This window comes from Grus americana, chromosome 1, assembly GCF_028858705.1.
Source record: "Grus americana isolate bGruAme1 chromosome 1, bGruAme1.mat, whole genome shotgun sequence".
NCBI lineage: Eukaryota > Metazoa > Chordata > Aves > Gruiformes > Gruidae > Grus > Grus americana.
This window is the reverse complement of record NC_072852.1, coordinates 71920229-71942666: the sequence shown is the minus strand read 5'-3', so window position 1 is coordinate 71942666 and position 22438 is coordinate 71920229.

Below are 22438 nucleotides of genomic sequence, written 5' to 3'. Positions count from 1 at the left end.
AATCAACTTTATCTCAGCCAAAAGTAGGAAAATCTCTTTGATGATCTGATATAACTGAAAAACTCAACCCCAACACCTATTGACCCATGTAAAAATCAGGGGCAGAAGCCATCAACTGTATTTGTTTTGTTTGTAGAAAGAGAAAAAATTTCCAAATCATCTTCCTTACATTTCCTTGGATGAAGAACAAACAGCTACAATAATGTAAATAGATTCCTAAAATGGTGGGAAGATAGTATTTTATGTTTGCGGAAAAAGAAAAAAGAACTGAGAAGGGCTCTCACAAGTGCCAAGCATAAAAATCACAGAAAAAGACTCCATATAAATAAGACTAAGCTTAGCATGATAACAGGCCAAAATGTAGCTGAAAAAGTGAAATACAAAGATACAATTTTGTTGAAAGGAAAGGACAGGTATTTATAGTATTAAAATGAATTCTTAGCCCAAAGTTCATCTTTGGATGACTTAATAGAAACATGGAGGCAAAACTCAAACTGAGTGACCTGATCTGTTCATTTTTACTTCAAAACAAATGTGTATTTTTCACTTAATGACAGAATTAAAGAAAAAAAAAAGGCAATAAAAGACCCTATAATTATGTCTCAAATATTTTTTATCTTGAAGTTACTATTTTAAATTTTCCTTCTTACAACAAGGTCCTCTTTCATCATTTTAGGTTCTGAGTGTACTGAGAGAAAAAAAAAAACCAACAACTTTTTAAAAATTTTATTACCGACCTTCTCATTTTATGTAGTTCAGTCCTAAAATCCACATTTTATAAACTACTCAGGCCTTTCTGGCATGGAAAGAAACCGGCAGTCAATGTCTTACATGGACAACTGACAACTGTCAAAGATTAATGGCATTACTGGTTATTTATTTGGCCAACAGCCAGGCGTCACTGTTTTACATTTCATCTCAGCAAAATATTAGTTAAAACAGGTGCAACTACCTATGCCGTGCATTAACTTCTGTTTATCTTCTGAGACCACCCCAGGAAGCAGTGAATCCCATCAACCTCTTTGATTCTGTTGACTCTGCCTGTCAACAGTCAGGCCCTGGAAGAGTCTTTTTAACTCTCCTTTCCAGAAGTAAATTATATGAAAGACTGTGAGAAAGGAGCGTGGATATGTTAACACAGGTGGAAGCAGTTGTTCACACAAGTGGGTTCACAGAATACTCTCTGAAGTACATCCAACAGGTGATGCCAAATAATATGCAAAATATTTGCATCCACAGAGAAGAAACGAAAAGTAATGCCCAGAGTTAGGTCTTTGCAACCAAATCCTGACACCCTTCCCTAGTCATTGATATTATTCTTTCAAGTGGCATTAGATTTTTCTAAAGCTAGGTAGAGCTGAAAAATAGAAAATACAGGCAATTCATTTTCATATTTCAGAGTTTGTGAATCATTATAGAACCACTTCTGTTCATGACCCTTGGCACTATACCTCCTGGAAAAAAGTTAATAGATTACTTTCTTTGGGGATAGCATCAAAATAACCCAACCCAGCAAAGATATGTCAGACTTTGCAGTCAATTTAAACTGAAAGTGACAAACGTACAGTAGCAGAATTCAGGTTTTAGGAAGTGGCTCAGATGATTAATTCCATACAAAAAGACACTGGGGTTTTTAATTACTCAAAATTGGGAAAATAACAATTTGTAATAAATGACAGGAAAACAATACAGAACACTCTGGACATGACCAGATTCTTGTAAAGTCATTATAAACGTTCTTGTTCCTTGAAGTCAAGCTTCTACAGCAAAGTATTTCCATCCAAACATGAGTTTTTAAGAATTCTGCATGAAGCCAGCTGCTTGTTAAGTTCACTGCATTGACATAAGTGTTGCCACAACAGCACAGGCCATTTCAACTGGTCTTTTCCAAATGGGTCCTTGATGATAAATTTTGAAAGTTTAAAAGGTTGGCAGAAATCCTCTAAGGCACATTCACTGTATTATATCGATGATAAAGCAAAGAGTTGTTTTTCACGCCAACTAGTCATGAAAGAAAGTCTTCTGAAAAACTATGCTGATCCTTAAAAAACAAATAAATATTTATTGACAGGGAAAAGCAGGGAAAGGAAGAGGTATGAAGGATCTGCCACACAACAGAAAGTAAGTAAAACTCCCCCCAGTCTCAGAATTTTTTTCCACTAACCTACCAATGCCATCAGGACAAGTAGACTAATAAGGCAGTCTGAACAAACTCAAATAACATTTTTTTTTCTGCAACCTTAGCATTACCTAGCTGATTATTCTTCAGTACACACACGCACACACACACACACAGTGCAACAATTTATTTTAATGTAATGCTGCCCCCTTGTGCTTTTGTATACAAGGAAGTTTTTGTCAATAACCAAGGTTTGTAGCAACTAAAGAAAAGCGAGAAATCAGCCTTTTCCTCAGCTCTGGGCTCTGAGCTTTCTTGGAGATTTTTTTCACTTGAGCAGTAATATGATCTTATGCAACAATCAGCAGTCATACAGCCTAAGGAAATATGAAACATGTATTAACATAAAAATTAAAGATAGGGTAAAAAGAAAGCACACCATATGTAAGTGAAAGATGAGAAACAAAGTCAAAGGACAGGTCGAATAAAGTTACAATAAGCTACTGAAAATAAGTGCAAAATAAATGTTTAGATTTGATACATTAAGTTGTAGTACACCAACACAAAGAAACAGGTTTTACAGAGGAAGGCAAAGAAAAAGTGATAGGGCAAAATGAGAATGAGAACTCTACAGCTCAGGAAATCAGTCTCCTTCACACTAGGAATCTAGTGCCAATCAGCCTTGGGTTACCAACTTTTGGAAGTTTTTGCCATAAAAACTTGTCAAGTGACCTATGTTAAAGGTATGGTGAACTTTTGAGAATTTCATACAAGAAAAGTACCTCTTTGTGAAAATTTGGCTCAGAGTCAATTATCTATCAACTGCCTTTGTAGATCTAGCAACTAGGGACTGTCTGGTAAATTTGTCTTCCTTAGAGATGGTCCCCCACAAAATTGCTAACTGCTTGAGCTAAGAGGACTTGGTACCATTCCATGTGGCATAGTTTATGGCTGAAGACAAGAAAATTCATTCTAGCATTTTTCAAGAATACTAGAATTTCAAAAGAATTTATAAGAGAAAGCGAAACATGTAGGCATGATACAAAGCCATGGATGTATAAAATCAATACTTACAGTCATTTCTTTTGAACTATAAAGAAGTCCTGCATCCTGAAGCAACTATTTTGTTTGATGACTACTTCCTGCAATTCCATATGAATAATAACAAAGCTTAGATGTGTTCATTTACTTTTTACATGCATATTAGGCTGAAGATTTTCTTTTAAAAAACACCTTTTGTTTTCAAGCTTTCACAAGGCTTACTGATAATCAGTAAGCCCTTACAATCATGGAATAAATAAATAACTGTATATAGGTATCTATATACTAGCTCTCACTGTGTGTTGTATTCAGGCTATTGAGTACATACATGACCTTTACTGGTCATTTTTCCTTCTAAATTTCACAGCTGAAAAAATTACTCATAAAGAAAACAAACCAAAAAATTGCTTATTTGGGTCAAGAAGAGTGTGACAATTTCAGGCAAATTTTAGTAAAAAAATATGAAAAGCAAGTTGTAAATATTTTGCTATGGTAGCTACTAAATGAAAGAAACATTCTCATTTTCAGCTAGAATTGGTTTTACTTATGAATTTACTATATTTTTATTTTAAATATTTCTAAGCTTTGACAAAGTCAATGAAAATCAAGAAACTAAAAAAACCTTTCATTTCAATCTGAACGACGCCTTCAATTAGAACTGAAATAATTTGTTTCAGCTTTTCAGAATGTTAAAGGAAAATCGAGCATTTTTAATTTAGAGTTGACCCAAAATTTTAATTGTGTATCTGGGCTTGGCCATTGACCTGGCTAAAATCCAACATAGTTATTCAAGGAGATCTACTGTAAATAAGATTCATCTTCAGCATTTCTATTCTTCACCTTGTTTCATTACATCTTATCCTTCTTATTAATTTTTTATATGGAAACTCAGCAGATGCCTTTCGCAAATCTAAGAGTCTATAGTGTATTATTAGAATGTGTGAAGTAGTATGCAAAGTGCCATCCTCTGATTTTCTCCTATCTCTCATGAACATAGATCTAAAAAGGTAGGTAATTTAAGTATGTTGGCACTCTGTCTGAAGCTATGCTAGTCATTTTTAAACTGTATGTTCTCACTTCTCAACATATACGTCTTACGTAAATTAAATTAACTTGGCCAGAATCACAAGCTGAGCGTCATCCTCTGTGACACTCAGGTGACAAAAAAAAAAACCTGGGCTGTAAAGCAACTGTAAAACCTGTTAGGGAATTGTCTGGTTACAAAAAGAGATTGTGCATCTCACCACCCATGCCCCCCTGCCACCACTGGGAAAAGGAGGAGCTGCAGTGGTAGGTCCTGGGGCAGGAGGGGTTATGGGGGGCAAGACTGTGGCAGCCGCTCGTTATGTTGTCATTCTTGGTGCCAGACCTGGGATTCGGGGAGATGTATAATGGCACTAAGCCCATTCACATCTGAGCAAAACTCACTGCAGGCAACAATCTCACGCCTGATATTTTGCCCAACAGCCATCTTAATAGTGGTTCTAAAATTATAACCCTTCTTTTAATTAATATTTTTAAAATTAAAGTTCTATTGCTTTCAGTGACAATGTGGCTAAGGCCACAGGAACTATTAGCTAGTGACAGTCATAGAATCATTGAATGGTTTGGATTGGAAGGGACCTCAAAGATCATCTAGTTCCAAGCCCCCTGCTGCGGGCAGGGACACCTTCCACTAGACCAGGTTGCCCAAAGCCTCATCCAACCTGGCCTTGAACACTTCCAGGGATGGGGCAGCCACAACCTCTCTGGGCAACCTGTTCCAGTGCCTCACCACCCTCACAGTAAAGAATTTCTAACATCTAATCTAAATCGACCCTCTTTCACCTTGAACCCATTACCCCTTGTCCTGTCACTACACTCCCTCATAAACAGTCCCTCACCATCTTTCCTGTAGGCCCCTTCAGGTACTGGTAAGCCACATTAGATCTCCCTGGAGCCTTCTCTTCTCCAAGCTGAACAACCCCAACTCTCTCAGCCTGTCCTCATAGGAGAGGTGCTCCATCCCTCTGATCATCTTCGTGGCCCTCCTCTGGACTCTCTCCAACAGCTCAATGTCTCTCTTGTGCTGGGGCCCCCAGAGCTGGATGCAGTACTCCAGGTGGGGTCTCACAAGAGCAGAGTAGAGGGGCAGAATCCCCTCCCTCGACCTGCTGGTCACGCCTCTTTTGATGCAGCCCAGGACACGGTTGGCTTTCTGGGCTGCAAGCACGCATTGCCAGCTCATGTGGAGCTTCTCATCAATCAATACCCCCAAGTCCTTCTCCTCGGGGCTGCTTTTGATCCATTCCTCACCCAGCCTGTAGTTGTGCTTGGGATTGCGCCATCCCATGTGCAGGACCTTGCTGAACTTCATGCGATTTGCACGGGCCCACCTCTCCAGCCTGTCAAGGTCCCTCTGGATGGCATCCCTTCCCTCCAGTGTGTCGACCACACCACACAGTTCAGTGTCGTCGGCAAACTTGCTGAGGGTGCACTCGATCCCACTGTCCATGTTGCCGACAAAGATGTTGAACAGTGCCGGTCCCAGTACCAACCCCTGAGGAACACCACTCGTCATCGTTCTCTCCACTTGGACATTGAGCCACTGACCACAACTGTTTGAGTGCGACCATCCAGCCAATTCCTTATCCACCGCGTGGTCCATCCATTGAATCCATGTCTCTCCAATTTAGAGACAAGGATGTCATGTGGAACAGTGTCAAATGCCTTGCACAAGTCCAGGCAGATGACATCCTTCAGAAAGTCCTTCAGAAAGAGCTCATAAATCAAGGAAAACTTTTACTGTTTGCTTTATAAGCAATACGTAACCAGTAATATTAATATTCTTTCATTACTGTATTTGTGAGCCTTGAAGGAAAAGTATTGTTAACCTTAATATTCTGGTACTTGTAATTTCTTCTAGTTTCTCTAACTGATTTCTCTTGGATTCTTTTCAGATACTATTCTTTTCTATTTTTTTGATCTACCTTGTATTTTCCTTACTTGCCTCCATTTTTTCTGCTTTTTCAATCAATTATTTTCAGATAGATGCATATATTTTTTAAGAAACTTTTGCTATCATTACTGTTATCATTATTATTAAAGGATTTAGTACACGTAACTCACCACCTTCTTCCACCATTTCAAAAAGGCATGTAAACAAGCAGAAAGTCCTCAGGAGGCAAACCATAGCAAAAGAAGACTTAGGTTAGTTTAAAATTGGTTTCTGAAGTTGTCTTTGATATTACATTCCCTATACTAGGATTTTTGTAAAATAAGGCTCCTAATCTAAAAAAAAAAAAAAAAGTTTAACAATTATGTGTCAAAGTTAAGCCATGTGAATTCCCCCCAAATTATTAACAATTGGCATTAGTAAGCACTGTACTACCTGATCAAACACTTAACTTGCTAAAATCTGAAAAAAAAAAAACCCCAAAGTTAATTTATTTGTTGTGGTATAACATGTTGTGGGAAAAGCCAGGTAGTCCAAAGCAAATTTTTTAAGTCTGTCTCAGGCAAAAAGTACCAGCAACATGAGAAACAATTTAGCCAATCAGTTTCTAAACAACTCCTGAATCTATTTGGCACACACTGGATCAAAGCCAGTCTCTCATATTAAAAGCAAGGAGACTTTCTTCATTTAGAGAATGGAGACTACTTGACCCACATGTAGTCTTGTTTTCACCAAAAGGTCAAATTCAGGACAAATGTATTTGTGTGATGACCCAGTCACACTGTAAGAAAGCATTCATCGTTGTAATGGCACTGCTTATGCACCAAGTTTTGTTGCCTGAGTCACTGGCTGACACCATTCTTGTACATGACAGCTTGAATGTCTGTGTTAGCTTTGTAGCCAGAAGCGTACAACATTGGAGACACATCTGGAAATTGGGTTTTATCTCATCTAAGCCTGGAATCTTCAGTACTACTTAGATTTATCTGGGATGAAAGTAAAACCTTTCCTAATTGCTTGTGTATTTCTATTTCCAGTCTTTTTCAAAAAAAAAAAAAATCGACCCAGAAATAATATTGGTTCTTTTTAATGGCTGTTTCATCTATGAGGATAAAAATACATTTTGATTAATTCTTATTTGACCTAGGCAATTTAATTCACTCCTAAAATAATAAATAATAAGTAATAATAATAATAATAGTGTCTCCTACATTGTGAACGAATCCAAGGTAAGTGTTGATTGAAAAAACGAGTGGCATATCTTGTGACAAGCCAATAGAAAAATCAAAATAATATTGCTTACAGTGAAATGCAAAGCTTATGACAAGGATATTGACACTTAAATCTTGAGAATAAAAAAAATTTGGGCTGGGTTTCAGAAAGCATTTTTTAGTGATGAGATCTGATGAACTACAGCACAGTCTCCCAAGACGTGAGTCTTATTGCACAAATTTCTTAAAACAATGCAAAGCACTCAAGAGTAGAGTGTAGGGAACAATCTAAATTGGTCCCCCGGGTAAGGACTAGCTGACCTAATTGGTATTTCCCATCTTTAATTTATGTGATCATACAGTATGCTGTTATCTTTTCATTACATTAACCCATAGGGTCAAACATTCCTCTAGTGGAGTTCCATTGGCACAAGCAGATTTGCACCAGGCCTCAGTTTGGCCCACACTATTTAAATACAAAATGAATTTCAAACGCCTTATGAAGTCATATCATTCTCAAGCAAGAAGACCGCGTGGTTCCCCTATGTAAGAGACAGATAATTTCATCAATGCAAACTTTATAAAACATAATACCCATCAAATATTACATGCCAGAACAGCACTAAACTACTTAGAGTGGTAAATAAAACATTAGTTTGGAAAAGTATTTGGATTCTTCCTCACATTATTGCAATGTTTTATTCATATCTCGCTTATATATTCTCTTCATTCTGTTAATCTAAGTGACCAGCATGTGATCAAACAGTGCAGTTCTACACAGTTCTGCTTCCTTTGAGATTGCACAGCACCTCCATCACCTTCAGGGCAAAATGAATGCCACCGTGGCAGTATCAGCTTACAAACATGTGCCTTTTAATTCATCTATCAATCTCTTTTCACCAGGCCGCATCACTAATGTCAAGTAAAACACTGGTAAGTTCTGCAGCAATCTTCAAATGCAAAATGGCAAATAACAATTTTCTGAAAGTAAGTGAAGGTGGCAGTCCAAAGTAGTTCTCTTAAGAGATCTGCCAATGATACGGAGCTGTTGTCTTTAATAAGCAGAAACATGAGTAATAATTATCACTTTTATTTTATTCTTGTTCTGTCGGTTAAGGAAATCAAAATATCTTAACCTATCATTCTGATTTTGTCTTAAAAATGCTAAGTTGGCATAAGCAAATGATGTGCCTTTGTCTGCTCATCTGTCAAATGACTTTGAAGTCTTTCCAAAATTATTGCAAGGCACCTCATGGTAGTTGTGACACTGAGTGAAATTTGCAGCATCACTAAAAACTTTGGGTATTGAATAAGTTGCTAAAGAATATTCCATCTAAACTGATATGTGATGGATAGGCAGACAAATGTTTTCATATATAACCAATCAAGCAATAATTCAATTTTCTCTAAGAAAGCCAAAACCTGCCGAACCAGAACTACTTGAGTTCTGAAATGCAACTGTGCCTCACAGAAGCTGTTGCTAATACCTTTTGTATCAAGCATTTGAGACCAAAACCCAAAGACGTACTAAATGATTAAGAAGGATGACAGCGGAACATTGTAGAAGATATAGATTATGTCTCTACTACAGGAACCTCAGAGGACTTTCTGGTTTCTCAGCCTGCACCCAAGATCTGGCCACACCCAGCTGCCACGCAGGATCTCACCTTTACGCTAAGAAAATGATAGAATTGAAGAGCAGTAGTAAGGTCTTCCCACAGCCAGCTACGGAAACAATTCTTTTTTTCATCACATTTATGTCTTCAAAAGGAGGCACTCGGAAACTGAAATTCTGGTCCTGACCAATAAAGAAAAATTTGTCTTTAATCCTTCTCATGCACTTAAAACATGTTCATCTCCATGCGGACAGACACCAGGATTCATCAACAGGACAGAATCCGTATGGAACCCGACACAAGACGGAAGAGTTAGAGCTTAATACAAATGGAGCTGCAAAATCAAATGAGCTTATTATTCTTAGGTATAAGAAGTTATAACAGAAATTGCATTAATTTATCCAAAAAGTTTTTTCTGTTTAAAATTTTGTTTTGCTTTTGTCAAGAGAAAATATTAATATTTTTCTTTGAAAATGAAAATAAATGTGTGAGTTTGTGTTCTTTTCTTGTCACTTTGTTTCCATAGCCTGAGAAACATGTTACTTTTAATCTCATCTCAGGGAAAAGAAAAAAAAATAAGAGTGAAGATAGTGATATGAAGGATGAAGTTTCAGTGATAATTACTGTTCATCAAATAGGTGTATGAAGCCCAGTACATAAAATGCTTTCATCATTTGGGGAAAAAAAAAAAACAAAACAAAAAACCCCCACAAACAAAATAACAGCCCCTTAAAAATATCTATGAACTGTCAGAAACAGTGTGAGAATTGCAAAGCTATCCTATCTGCCTTACCAAAGGGTTACTTCATCAAGTAACTGATAAGTTACAGGCACACATCACTGTTGAGGGAAAAGTAATTTGTTGTAATCATTTTTAATTATAGTTATTCTTAATTATCTTTGCTGTATGTTTAAACATTAAAATACAAACAGAGCTGCCATAGCACAGATGGCTGGTGCCTGCTATGCAGACTGTCAAGCTTCATTTAAGCACCACTGTCATTTTTCCTTACAGTTGTAACTTAAAGTAATAATGCACTTTCTCTGAACCATAATTATTCATGTTTTAAGAAGAATACCTACCATAAGATACCTAAGCAAAGAGATTCTGAAGCAAAAACCATTCGTCAAATTCGTCAAAACCAGGAGGCATTTGAAACCTGAACCCAAAACCTGGGTGTACTGCTGAAATCATGTTCCTAACAGAAGGCCTAGTGGATAATTCTAGCTACAAGCCGCTGGGATCAGAGTGTTAAGGGCAGGGCAGCACCCCGTACAAAAGGAACAGAAAGAAGTTACTAGATTTTGTTATACTTCCCCCTCCAACTGTGGTTTCTTTTGTCTTTAAAGATGTTTTACATAAAAACTAGATGGGGGGTTTGTTCTCTTTTTACTTCTGTATGTATCAATACAAGCATATTGTTCCTTCATGCCATTAAGAACCATTTTCCCAAAACCAAACTCAAATATTTCTACAATGAGATATCACTTTAGTGCTAGAGCATCTTTATGTCCTGTGAAACCTCAGAATCATTTCAGGTGAGTTCTCAACCCAGGAATGTAAAAGTAAGTTCAAAATAAGGTGAGAGAAAAGCCTTAGTTCTGGGAGACAAATATTTCTTCAAAACTGAACCCAGGGAGATCCCCTGGAGGATCATGAAAGGAGGAGGAGAAACATGAAAGAATTGCAAATTTAAGTACTCAGGAAGAGACCGTGCCTGGCCAAGAAAGTTTTTCAAGGAAATTTGAAAGGTGTGACTGACTGAAGATACTTCCTGGACACTGGTTTGAAACACTACCTGGAAGAATAAACAATACACCATAGAAGATGGATCAGTGGGTGCAGGAACAACAGCAAGCAGGCTTGTATGTTAAATGGTATAGTTAATTGTTCAATGAAGTGATATATCACATACAAGTTTATAGTAGTCTGCTCCTCACTTTCCTACTGTCACTACAACTTTGTTATCATTCTGTCATGAAAGTTCTTTCCAGAAACTCCATTAGCCTCAATCCAACTATTCTGCAAACTACATATGCCATGTTGTCGTGGTTTAGGCCCAGCTGGTAGCTAGGTGCCACGCGGCTGCTCACTCACCCCTCCCCCAGCGGGAGGGGGAGGAGAAGTCTAACAAAAGGCTTGGGTCGAGATAAGGACAGGGAGAGATCACTCACTAATTACCGTCACGAGCAAAACAGACCGAACGTAGAGAGGAGATTCATCTAATTTATTACTAGGCAAAACAGAGTAGAGGAATGAGAAAATACAATCAAGTCTTAAAACACCTCCCCCCACCCCTCCCATCTTCTCGGGCTCAACTTCACTCCCGGCTTCAACCTCCTCCCCCCTCAGCGGCACAGGGGGGCAGGGAATGGGGGTTGTGGTCAGTTCAGCACACATTGTCTCTGCCGCTTCTTCATCCTCAGGGGAAGGACTCCTCTCAACATTCCCCTGCTCCAACATGGAGTCTCTCCCACGGGCTACAGTCCTTCACGAACTGCTCCAGCGTGGTCTCTCCCACAGGGTGCAGACCTTCAGGAGCAGACTGCTCCAGCATGGGGTCTCTCCCACAGGGTCACAAGTCCTGCCAGCAAACCTGCCCTGGCGTGGGCTCCCCTCTTCACGGGTCTACCGGTCCGGCCCGGAACTTGCTCCAACGTGGGCTTCCCACGGGCCACAGCCTCCTTCAGGTGCCTCCACCTGCTCCGGTGTGGGGTCCTCCATGGGCTGCAGGTGGAATCTCTACACCCCCTCATCCTTCCTCCATGGGCTGCAGGGGGACAGCCTGCTTCACCATGGTCTTCACCACGGGCTGCAGGGGGATCTTTGCTCTGGTGTCTGGAGCTCCTCCTCCCCCTCCATCTGCACTGACCTTGGTGTCTGCAGAGTTTCTTACATATTCTCACTCCTCTCTCCGGTTGCAAAAGCTTTTTTCAACTGTTTTGTTTTCCTTCTTAAATATGTTATCACAGAGGCGCTGATTGGCTTGGCCTTGGCCAGGGGCGGATCCATCTTGGAGCCGGCTGGCATTGGCTCTATCAGACACAGGGGCAGCTTCTAGCAGCTTCTCACAGAAGCCACCCCTGTAGCCCCTCCCACTACCAAGACCTTGCCACACAAAACCCAACACACATGTATATTAACAATTCCTTCACTTTTATGAACAATTATTTTCACTCTTTCATTCCCCATTTCTGTAAGTTCTCAAAACCAGAGTCCTAATTTTCAGGACAGAGGCATTCTTTAAGTTGATCTAGAGAGATACCATTCCCATCTTGCTAATAAAAATATTTGATGAATGTTTTCTCATGACAATACTACCTCCAGCAAAGGAGAAGAAAATAGCCAAGAACACATTTATTTGAGCAGAGTTGATTTCAAATGCTTGTAGCAACAGGAAAGCCAACCCATTGCCCTGAGGACCTGGAACTTCCACTGTGGTCAGTGACTCAATGCCACAGATGAAAACTCATCATAGATAAAGCTGACACAAAGCTTGATTTACACTTTCAATACAGAGCTGAAATAGGCATATGGATTTTAAGACGGGACATTACTTCACAACATGTCTATAGCACAATGAGCATAACTTGCTGATTGCATTTAGGCCCTACTACAATGTGAACGTGAACAGTTAAAGCATAACTTAAATGAACACTTAGTAACAGTGGAAAGTTGCCTGTTTTGGATTTGTACACTTCCATTCATATCACATTTACTTGAGCCGTGAACGTTCACTATACTGCTCCATCAGCATGCTTTAGTCAATGCTTACTCCAGAAGAAGCAAGCCAAGCTCACTCTGTAAAGTCCCTTAACTTCATTCTTGGTCTCAGTACCATAGGCATCCTTCAGTTTTTTATTACTGGTTTTGATGGCAAATTTCTACAAATAGGCTCATTTTTTCCCAGAAAATGGGAATATTTATGTCTCATTTCTCATATGTCATCAAAAAGATATCATGTAGTAGTTTCTGACCTGGTTTGAAAGTCTCCTTATTCCATTACCAATTTGCTGAGCTTCCTAGTGCCACATTGTATAGTTTTAGTGTTAATTTTTAATATTATTTTCATGCATTTTTAAGGTTAGAGTGGGTTTTTTAAGTAGAGAGCAATAATAGCTTCTCAATATTAAATAAATAATGTTACAGTGTTGAGACAATTATGATTTTTTGACAGTGTTGATATATTATTGTTTCAGCTACAGAAATTCATCTGTTTCATGTATTTTATGAGCACTTTTTTGTTCTTTGCCCTTCTTTTTTTGATTTTTGAAAAATTAAATTTGTCCAATTGCCAAGATGCTTCCCTCAGGCCAATACTGACTAACACTTCAGGGCTGGATTTTTTTTTTTTTTTTTTTAGCTACAAATCAATTCAACACACAATATCTACCTCCATTTCCAAAAGATCTATAGAAAGATTCTAGAAAAAAAGTGATAGAAGCAATGTTTTATGAATCAGGCTCTTTTTGATGTTAGGTAGTGGGATTAAAACCTTTGTAAAATTTCAACATGGAGTTTTCATAAAATGCAAGTCAGTATGAGACCCCATGAGGTTTTACAGTTCTTGTGTCCTTCAGAAGACTTTTATCTGAATAGTTTGTATGTGTGAAACCACCAGATGCATATCCAGTTCCTAATAAATCTCAAAACAAATACACATGTAGGGAATGTGAGACATAGGTTTTGACAAGCCTAAACTTTTAGAATAAGACTTAAGAAACTTGTTCTGAAGAAATATATAAAGGGCTACTTTACATAAAATTTGAATTTTCCGTTCAATAGAAAATCTCAGCCTCTTCTCCTCACCACCACTGCTCACATGTCCCTCCCCCAATTTTTTCAAGTGAATTTAGATTTTTATAAAAAAAAAAATCTACAGGTTCATTGTGGATTTGATTGGTAAAGATGAGAGAATAATCAGAGACACAAGACAACTTTACAGAGAAATATTTTTTCAATAAAAATTATCGCCATTTCAATATATATCTGAAGATGAAAATTCCAGACAACAGAAGGGTTTCTAAATTTAATACGGGTCATGGGGATTCAGTGCTCTCTTACAACATCTTCAAGAGATTTTTGGATATGATTTAGCAGTAAATATATTCAATCCTTGCCTAGAGAACTCCACTCATAACAGAAACAACGAGACAACCTCAGTGATAATGGCTCCTATGCACTAGTCTGATGCATCAATATGCACTTTCCTTTGCTCATGTTCTCCCTCTCTATCCCTTATTCTCAGCCATGCTGACTTTTAACTTGCAGTGTTAGTAAAAAAGCTGAATTGGGAGCATTAGAATCTCCCAACTGATCTTTTTTTAAAATATAAAGTAAAGTTAAAAACCACTTCAACAAAGGGTAAAGCACTCTTAAAAGCCACAGACACCTGCAAAGGTCAGCTTTAAATTAGAAGCCACCGCCATTTGGGGCAGAGGGAGGGGAGCAATGGGATAAGTTCAAGAAAACTAAAAAGGAACAAAAAAATAGTAAGAAGAAAAAATAAAGACACAAAGTAGTTTAACATTTTCTTTAAAATACACAGAGCCACATTGCATAGAAGATGATGCATTTCTACACCATGAGAACACCATCCAACCATACAATGTTCTCAGAACATGAAGAGATCACAAAGCATTCAAGGTAGCATCTTCAAATGATGGCAATTGACTTACCCATCTCTTTCCATTTAAAATCAGTGAGGTTTAGGATGCATCTTTGCATCCTTCTCTCATGCCGATTGCCCAGTGCTGAGGACCAAAGGCATCTGTTACCTGGGGGGTGGGGGGCGGCGGAGTGGAAGGGGGAGAAGGAATTTCCTTTTCTTGCAAATACCATTAGATGTAGTTTGTATGTAGTCTAGAAAAATCCACTTAGTCATTGACACCTTCAGACACAGGAGATGTAGGTAGCTGGAAATTGAACAGCTTTGGTTGCAATAACACTCATTAAGAAGTGAGAGGAAGTGTGAGTGTTTAAAATCATGATTTTCCATGGTCTGGAAAGTTAGGTCAAGATTAATGCTTGAAAATTATAGTTTAAATCCATATTTATATATCTGATAAGTAAGCTGGGTTCCAGAAGTGACGAGTTACCCACCAGCTCAGATTGGATTAAAATTTCAGTTCTCAGCACTTCTGAAAATCTTTCCACTTCCTTAAGTGCCTGAATATGGATTTGAGAACCCAAGTTCAAGTAATGTTTTAAAATTCAGTTCATATTTATGTACCTTAGGATCTTCCCTGAGAACCAACCACACTCATTTTTCTCCTCAAGCCATATTAAAGGCTTAGTAAAGGTTATGAAGTTGCAAATATTGTACCATATGAGCAAGTTCTAATTGGCCAGTCCCTCCCTGAGGACACATTTTCATAGCAACTTCTCAGAATTAACCCTTACAAATTAACCTCTTACAGGAGTCACAGTAGCCAGATGAAAGATTACGACCACACACATAACTGAATCCAAAAGCCATAAATGGCAGAGTCTAATTCCTAATAAAAAATTATAGACTTTTTTGCTTCTCTAACATCATCTGTCTCAGTGCAGTGACCCTTTTTTTATAGACATGGACCACCTCAGCACAATGATATGATCCCTTAATTCTACTTTTACAGGTCAGAATGTAGTAGTATCTGCTACCAAGAGATAAACTTACTTCCTCAAGGTCAGTGATAGACCTAGTATTATACCTCGATCATCTTCCCTCCATGTCTAGATTTTAGACAGTATTCAGAAAGCTACTTTAGTGCCTGCAAAGACACTGAAGCAGGCGTAAGTGACCTAGCATGCAAATCCTGGTTCATTTCTGCTATTCTTCACTTCTACTCACAAAGGTTTGATATTGGCAGAGGAAGTTAAAGTGTTTCCAGTATGCAAATGCCCAAATCAAGGACCAGAACATCAGGGTTCAGCAAATCTATGCCAATTTACACGAGCTGTGGATTTGGCACAAGATGTCTACCAACACAAAAGGTGCATAGAGATTCCATGGCACCTCTGATCACTGGACTGATTGCTTAATCGTCATGTTCCTCTCTCTGCTGGGGTCCCTGTGCCAATTAAGGAGACTCAACTGTGTTTTTCAGAAATTATTTTAAAAAAATATACTTAGGCAAAACATCTGTGTGCCTCCTATGTGTTTGTTTATTCATTACATGAATCTCTTTGTTAGATATAGTATTTGCTAATGGAAGCAGATAAACCTTTACGTTTCCCTTTTATACGTGCAGTTTGATTTACAGGCAACAGGGGAAGAGCATACTTGGATTGAGAAGGGATATTGGAAGCCAAGGAAACAACTTGCACACAGTTCATTTTATTCCTTTGCTTAAAGCAACTCTGTTTGATAAAAGAGCCATTAAATATGGAGAACCGCACACAACATGTTCACTGCATTATGCTGAATAAAAGAGGCAACACAGTGCCTCTCACAAAGATCCACACTGATTTATTTTTTTTCCTCCCAGCTCCATCAAGAGAGCAAAAGACCAGCACGTTTCAGGATCAATCCAGACAGGAGAGTCAAGCCCAATCATACTTCTTACTACAAATAAGCCTGAACTGCCTATACAGTTGCTGATCTGAATTCTTCTCAAATCTGTAGATGTTCAGTCAGGGATTAACCCCAACTCCATACCAAAACCTACCAGATATGTTGACTAAGACACAACACTTATGCAAGTGGTGATGTTTTCATTGCTGTAATAATGTACATGCAGGAGGACTAATTAATATCCAGTCCCATAAACCTCCAACGAGCACTAAAAACACAGAAGAGTTCAGCAGAAGACCCTCACAAAGAACAGAGGAGCATGGAATACACAGGCCAAGGGATGGATCTTCTGTGACTATTTAGTAGAAGTGCATGTAGCAAAAATCTACAAGCCAAATGCTGTATAAGTGGGAGCATGAGGCCACAATAACACCCTATCATACAGACCATAACACTAGATCATGCTGACTGAGCACCAGATTTATGCTTTCCAGGCCTCTGAATCTGTGGCCCTTCCCTGAGCACACGGATGATATGAATTAATGCATTGTTTCCCAGGACTTTATTCCATAATGTTACCAGATTCACATTTAAGATGTAACTTGAAATGCAATGACCGTATTATAGAATGTGCCTTGAAATGATAAATCATATACACTTAATTTGCCCAGTGCTTCCTTCAGAGTGGTCTGTATTCCAACCTTTTTTCACCTCACCTCCTCCTCAAAAGTATCTTTACACCATCAGGGTCACCAGGAAAAAAAAAAAAAAAAAAAAAAATGTTCACTACTTACTTTCTTCCTTAAGACCTGAATCAACCAGCTAATACTGTAGGAAATTTAAGTTCTTTGCCACTGAGAGCCTAGCCTAGAGTTGTTTTACTTTAAAGTTAACACACAAAAAAGTTAAGCCTTGAGTAAAAGAACTAGCTGTAGCCTTGTAACCCCAGCTATGGACGATAGAATTGCTGAGGATTTTTTCAACCAAAAGATTACTTCTGACTTTTTTGGCCTTTAATGACTGTTATGCCGACACTCATTGTACTTTGTTCATTCAGCAATGGAAGGAAAATCCAAGTTCTCTTAATATTTCATAGACTTGACGCTAAAGGAATTGAGTCACTTTACATCACATGTTGAAGATACTACTTTTGAAAACTGCTCTTTGTTTTAAGTAATGTTATTTTCACACAAAACCAGCCGTACAAGATCTGTTCATTTTGCACTTTCTGGCTATGATAATTTCATTGTAAATATACATTGTACAGAAGTTACCCTGGATCATTTAATTGAGGTAAATCTGTTAATTCTTATAATAAATCTTAACACAGAAATTGTACTTTATTTTTTAAATCCTTACCAAGACTGATGCTGCTGTAAGTGCTTTTTGAAACAGATGGTTGGTTCTTGTGTGTGGTGCTTTTCTTTCATCCCTTTTTTTTTTTTTTTTTATTTAAAGCACATATTGTTAACACTTGACCTGATGTGTTCCTTTGAATAATTATTCTGGCATCCTTAAAGCAAAGAAAAAAAATCTGAGATTTTTATCCTTATTAACAACCTAAATATAATTTAAGAAAGTAAGAAATGTCAAACATGCTTGTAAATGGCACTAAGCACGGTAGGCTTGGTGTTTTTTCCCCATCAGCTCTAACTCTGCCTTCTGTATGTGTTATCTTATTTAGGTGGGTGACTTTAACAATTAAAGAACTGAACCCATGTGGCACAGAGTGATCTGAGTTACTCTAAGCAACTTAATTCCTTTAAGGAGTTTCTTAGTACATCACAGGTCTGGATCCTCAGTTCTCTTTCAGCTGTTACCCAAGTGAATAATCAATGAGACTCCTTGACTGAGCAACAATTACTTAAGTGGGAAAATATTAAAAGGTCTCTACTCTATACAAAAGACATTGTTAAACAATACTGTGAGATCCTTATAGCTGCTCTCCTAGCACTGAAGTATTTCAGGATTGGTGTTGCCAGAACAGAGAAGGGTCCAACAGGAAAAACAAACAAACAAAAAAACCCCACACAATGTCACGCACATGTACAATGTTGAACAAATCTCTTCACATATTCCCAGACAACTGCAAGCATTTTACTCATTTATTTTCTCTGCATACCCTGTGCTCAGATTTTAGAGAGAAACATCCTTCTCCATCCTTTCTCTAGACTGCAAGGACCATAAACCTCTGATTTTACAGTGTGCTGAACTGTTCCTCTAACTCAGGGGCAAGCAAAACAGTAGGAACCCACTTGTTATGAATTTACCCAGGGAAGGCTGAAACAAAGGCATATGCAATTCCTTTCACCCTTTTAGACTTGCAGAGAATAAGCACTGCTGACACAACATCTTATCTATCTGTTGAAGGCCAGCTTTCACGGGTGTGGCAAGAGATGCTTAATCATCATATTAAATAAAAAATTAGAAGCAAATGAAAAAAAGTAAAGATCATAAAACGAATCTAAAATGACAAAATGGGTCTGTGCAGTTGAAATGTATCTGTACCTTTTGAGACTCTTCTAGGCGTGAGATTATTCTGAGATTTCAATCTTGTAGCTAAATAGTAATATATAAAAAAGATAGTGAAAACTGCTCCTATCCAAGAAGTTCTGACATCAGTCTCTTAGCTCTCAAGAAGAAAAAACAAAACAGACTGTAAATTGTCAACTTCCCCTAAACTTACAACTCTCAGCTAAGATAAGAGTTTCCCAAAACAAGCTTGAAAAATCTAAGCATCCTCTCTTTTGAGATTACCAATTTAAATACTGTGTGGATGCCACAGGCAATTGTTTTTTTCTGTGAGGATCTACAGCACATGTCATTACTTACAGTGCAATGTTAATACTTACTATTTTCTGTCACTTTAGCACGATCATCTTAACTGAAACTGTAAATATTTTGAATCAATGTAAAATTAATGCATCTTTGCTACATTTTACTTGTATGTCTGTGAGTATGTGTGCATATAAATATATTCCCATATAAATATATTCCCATACGCACAAAAATGTTAACAGAGAATTAAGGTTGCCTACATTCATTCCTTAAGTCTAACCCACATAAAAAGTACAGTGGTAGACAAATTTGTGCTAACTGGAAATCTGGATCTACAGTCATCAACGACTATTAAAAATAAAGTCAAGATGGGCATCCAGAGTAATCTCTGTCCACGTCAGAAGTTCAGAGTCATCTTCCTCCACAAAAAAAGTACCTTTTAGCTTTCATCAACATACTCTCTCGGATGGATTTACAAGGGGGCTAGAGGAAGACTGTCCCTTCACTGGAAGTGCATGCTGCGGTATGCATCCTGTTTCACAGTAAAAGCTGCGCTGTTTCAACATACTGTCTTCGTCTACCCACAAAACCTCACCCTCAGTGATACAGTCAACTCCTTCCAATAATATTCAGACACACCATCTTAATTTCAGCCTCAGCTACATTAATATCTGTTACCAACCCAGGCTTTAGAAAAATACAGAGCTGATTTATACTTTAGTAGAGAAATTAAAGATCAAAAAGATTTATTAGAGTTACTCTACCATCCCCCCTACCAGTGCATAATCATTCCCCACCGTATATTTTTTATGGTAATTAGACACTCAGGGCTCAATCCTACAGAATGTTAAGTGTTCTGGCCCAGTCCAGCAGAGCGATTAGGTGTGTGCTTAACTGTAAATGCCTGAGCAATCCCTCAAAAGTTAGCTAGGACTAGTTGAACCATCCTTCCCATTTAAGCACATTTTCCAGGGTTAGATTCAGAGGCTCAGCATCCAGTAAAACAGACCTAAAGCTTTGTTTATGTCACCTTTGAGTCTCTAAAATGTCCCACTACTATTGTTGTAGCAACAATGATGACATCAGTAGAAAACTAAGCTATTGGCATCCTGCTTATAGCAGCAACTGGTGCTGATTCTCACTAAACAAGTTTGCGTAATGTTATTGTATCCCTTAAAGGGCGATCGCCTTTGAGCCAACAAACCAGTTAGAGTGAAACTCCAAGACCACTGCAACGACCACTTGAAAAAAAAAAAAAAAAAAAAAAAAGAGCAAGCACGTCCAAAGCATGTACTTGTACCTAATCCAATGATACGCTCTGGGTAAGTTATGCTTGCTTACAAGCCTGCTACTGCCAGAAGCATAGCACATATTGCTCCAAAACAGTGGCTGCCCTTCCAACCCCACAAGGAAATGAAAGCAGCAGAGGCAAGTGCAGCCCAGTTTCATGAGGAAAGACATCCGCCTCTTCACTGTACTGTGCAGGTACACACACCTCCATCCTTTTTTCTCTTCCTTCTCTCCCCTTTCTTCCTTGTTTTGCTCCATGCCTCGATACAATAAGAGCCTACGTGAAGCACTGCGCATTGTGCAAGCAAGGAAATGTTCTATGCTCTCTAGTCTTGGGTGTGTGGTGGTAGAACAGGACTGAATCGATACATTAAAATTGATTTGAACATATGCTTAAATGTCAAAATGTATTTAAATCCCTTTAGGTTATTTATATTATACACATAGAGGAAACGTAGTCTATCCTGACAAGCACATGCTAATATTTTAAATAAACAAATGAAACATATGGCTGACTCTCTGCAGATGTGCGTGAAGTTTATAATCTTTAATTTTTATTCCAAACACATTAATGTTTCTTACTTCAAAATGACCTGGGTAAACTGTGAAATTTGCTTAAGCTATTAAGAGTAAATCTGTCACACTGACAATTTCAAGCGGTGTCCTTATTGCTAAAAGGGCATATACTGTAAGTTACAGGCTTAATGGCTATTGCTTTTTGCCCTGATGTGCACAAGTCCTTTACCTTCACATTTATTTATTTCCTGATAAGCAATCAATGTACAAAAATAGAAAAGCCAAATGGATTAAGAGGCTGGTTCCACCCTGATCTCAGTCTACCAAAAAGGGTTTGTTGTCATGAGTAGAATCAAATCTACAGTTAGAGGATTTTGTCACTGACGATTGAATAGATCAGTATGAAACAGAATCAGAACAAGTAGAGCTCATCTTGTTCCTGGAGGTTAGAGGTCCCACACTCTACTTAAGTCATTGACATGGACATATGCAGGGCACAGGAAATTTATGTGCATCTTCTGTGCTACACAAACATTTGACTGCCTAACCCCATAGCGGCAGTCTAAAACCCTGTCCTTTTGACACTTACATGTCAGCTTTCCTTTATCCATGAGAACGACATACCTAGTCATGAACATAAAGGCAAGGGTATGTATGAGTGTTTGCAGGAGAGCTTTACCCATATGGACTTGCCTACAATTGACTTTAACAGGTCACCAAATAACTATAAGACTTTCATTTTCCAGATATTACATGGAATCAGACTAGTGGAAGCAGAAAATATAATACTGCATACTGCAAGATGTAGAGGTATTGTAGGTTTTCAGAATTGTCTCTCTTCATCTACGAAAACAGACACAATTCCCTTTCATCGGTGAGATAGTGTATAAAATGTTTCGCACCTATACACTAATTGTGACTTGAGAGTAATTTCCTAGCCCTTGTCACCAACCCTGCATCAAGGGAACAAACAGCAGTCCCATGCCTCTGAAAGCAGTTCATTCTTAAACATTACAATAAAAAGCAAACAAACAAAAAAACCCCAAATGAACCTGCAAACCAAAACCATAGGAATTAGAGAGAAGCATTCAAAAACAAAACTAAAAGTGGGGGCTGTTTTGGAGAGAGCAAATGATCAGGAATATATTAGGTATAAACCAAAGCACAGCAGAATTTAGTCCAAGGACCAGGAAAGGTTTCCTAACAATGAAGTCTAGTAGGGTGTCAGGAGGGGAAGGTGGTGGAAGAGCTCATCAGCTGTGTCACTTAAAGCTGCACAAAACAAAGTACTTGTGGTGTACTGGCTAGAATAATTCTGCATTATCACAGAGAGGGTTAAACAACTGTTGACCCAACAGCTCTCCTCACTATTTCTCTGATTCTAAGCATCACATGTTATGTAGGTGGAGAGGTAAGGGTCATTGCTGCAGGAA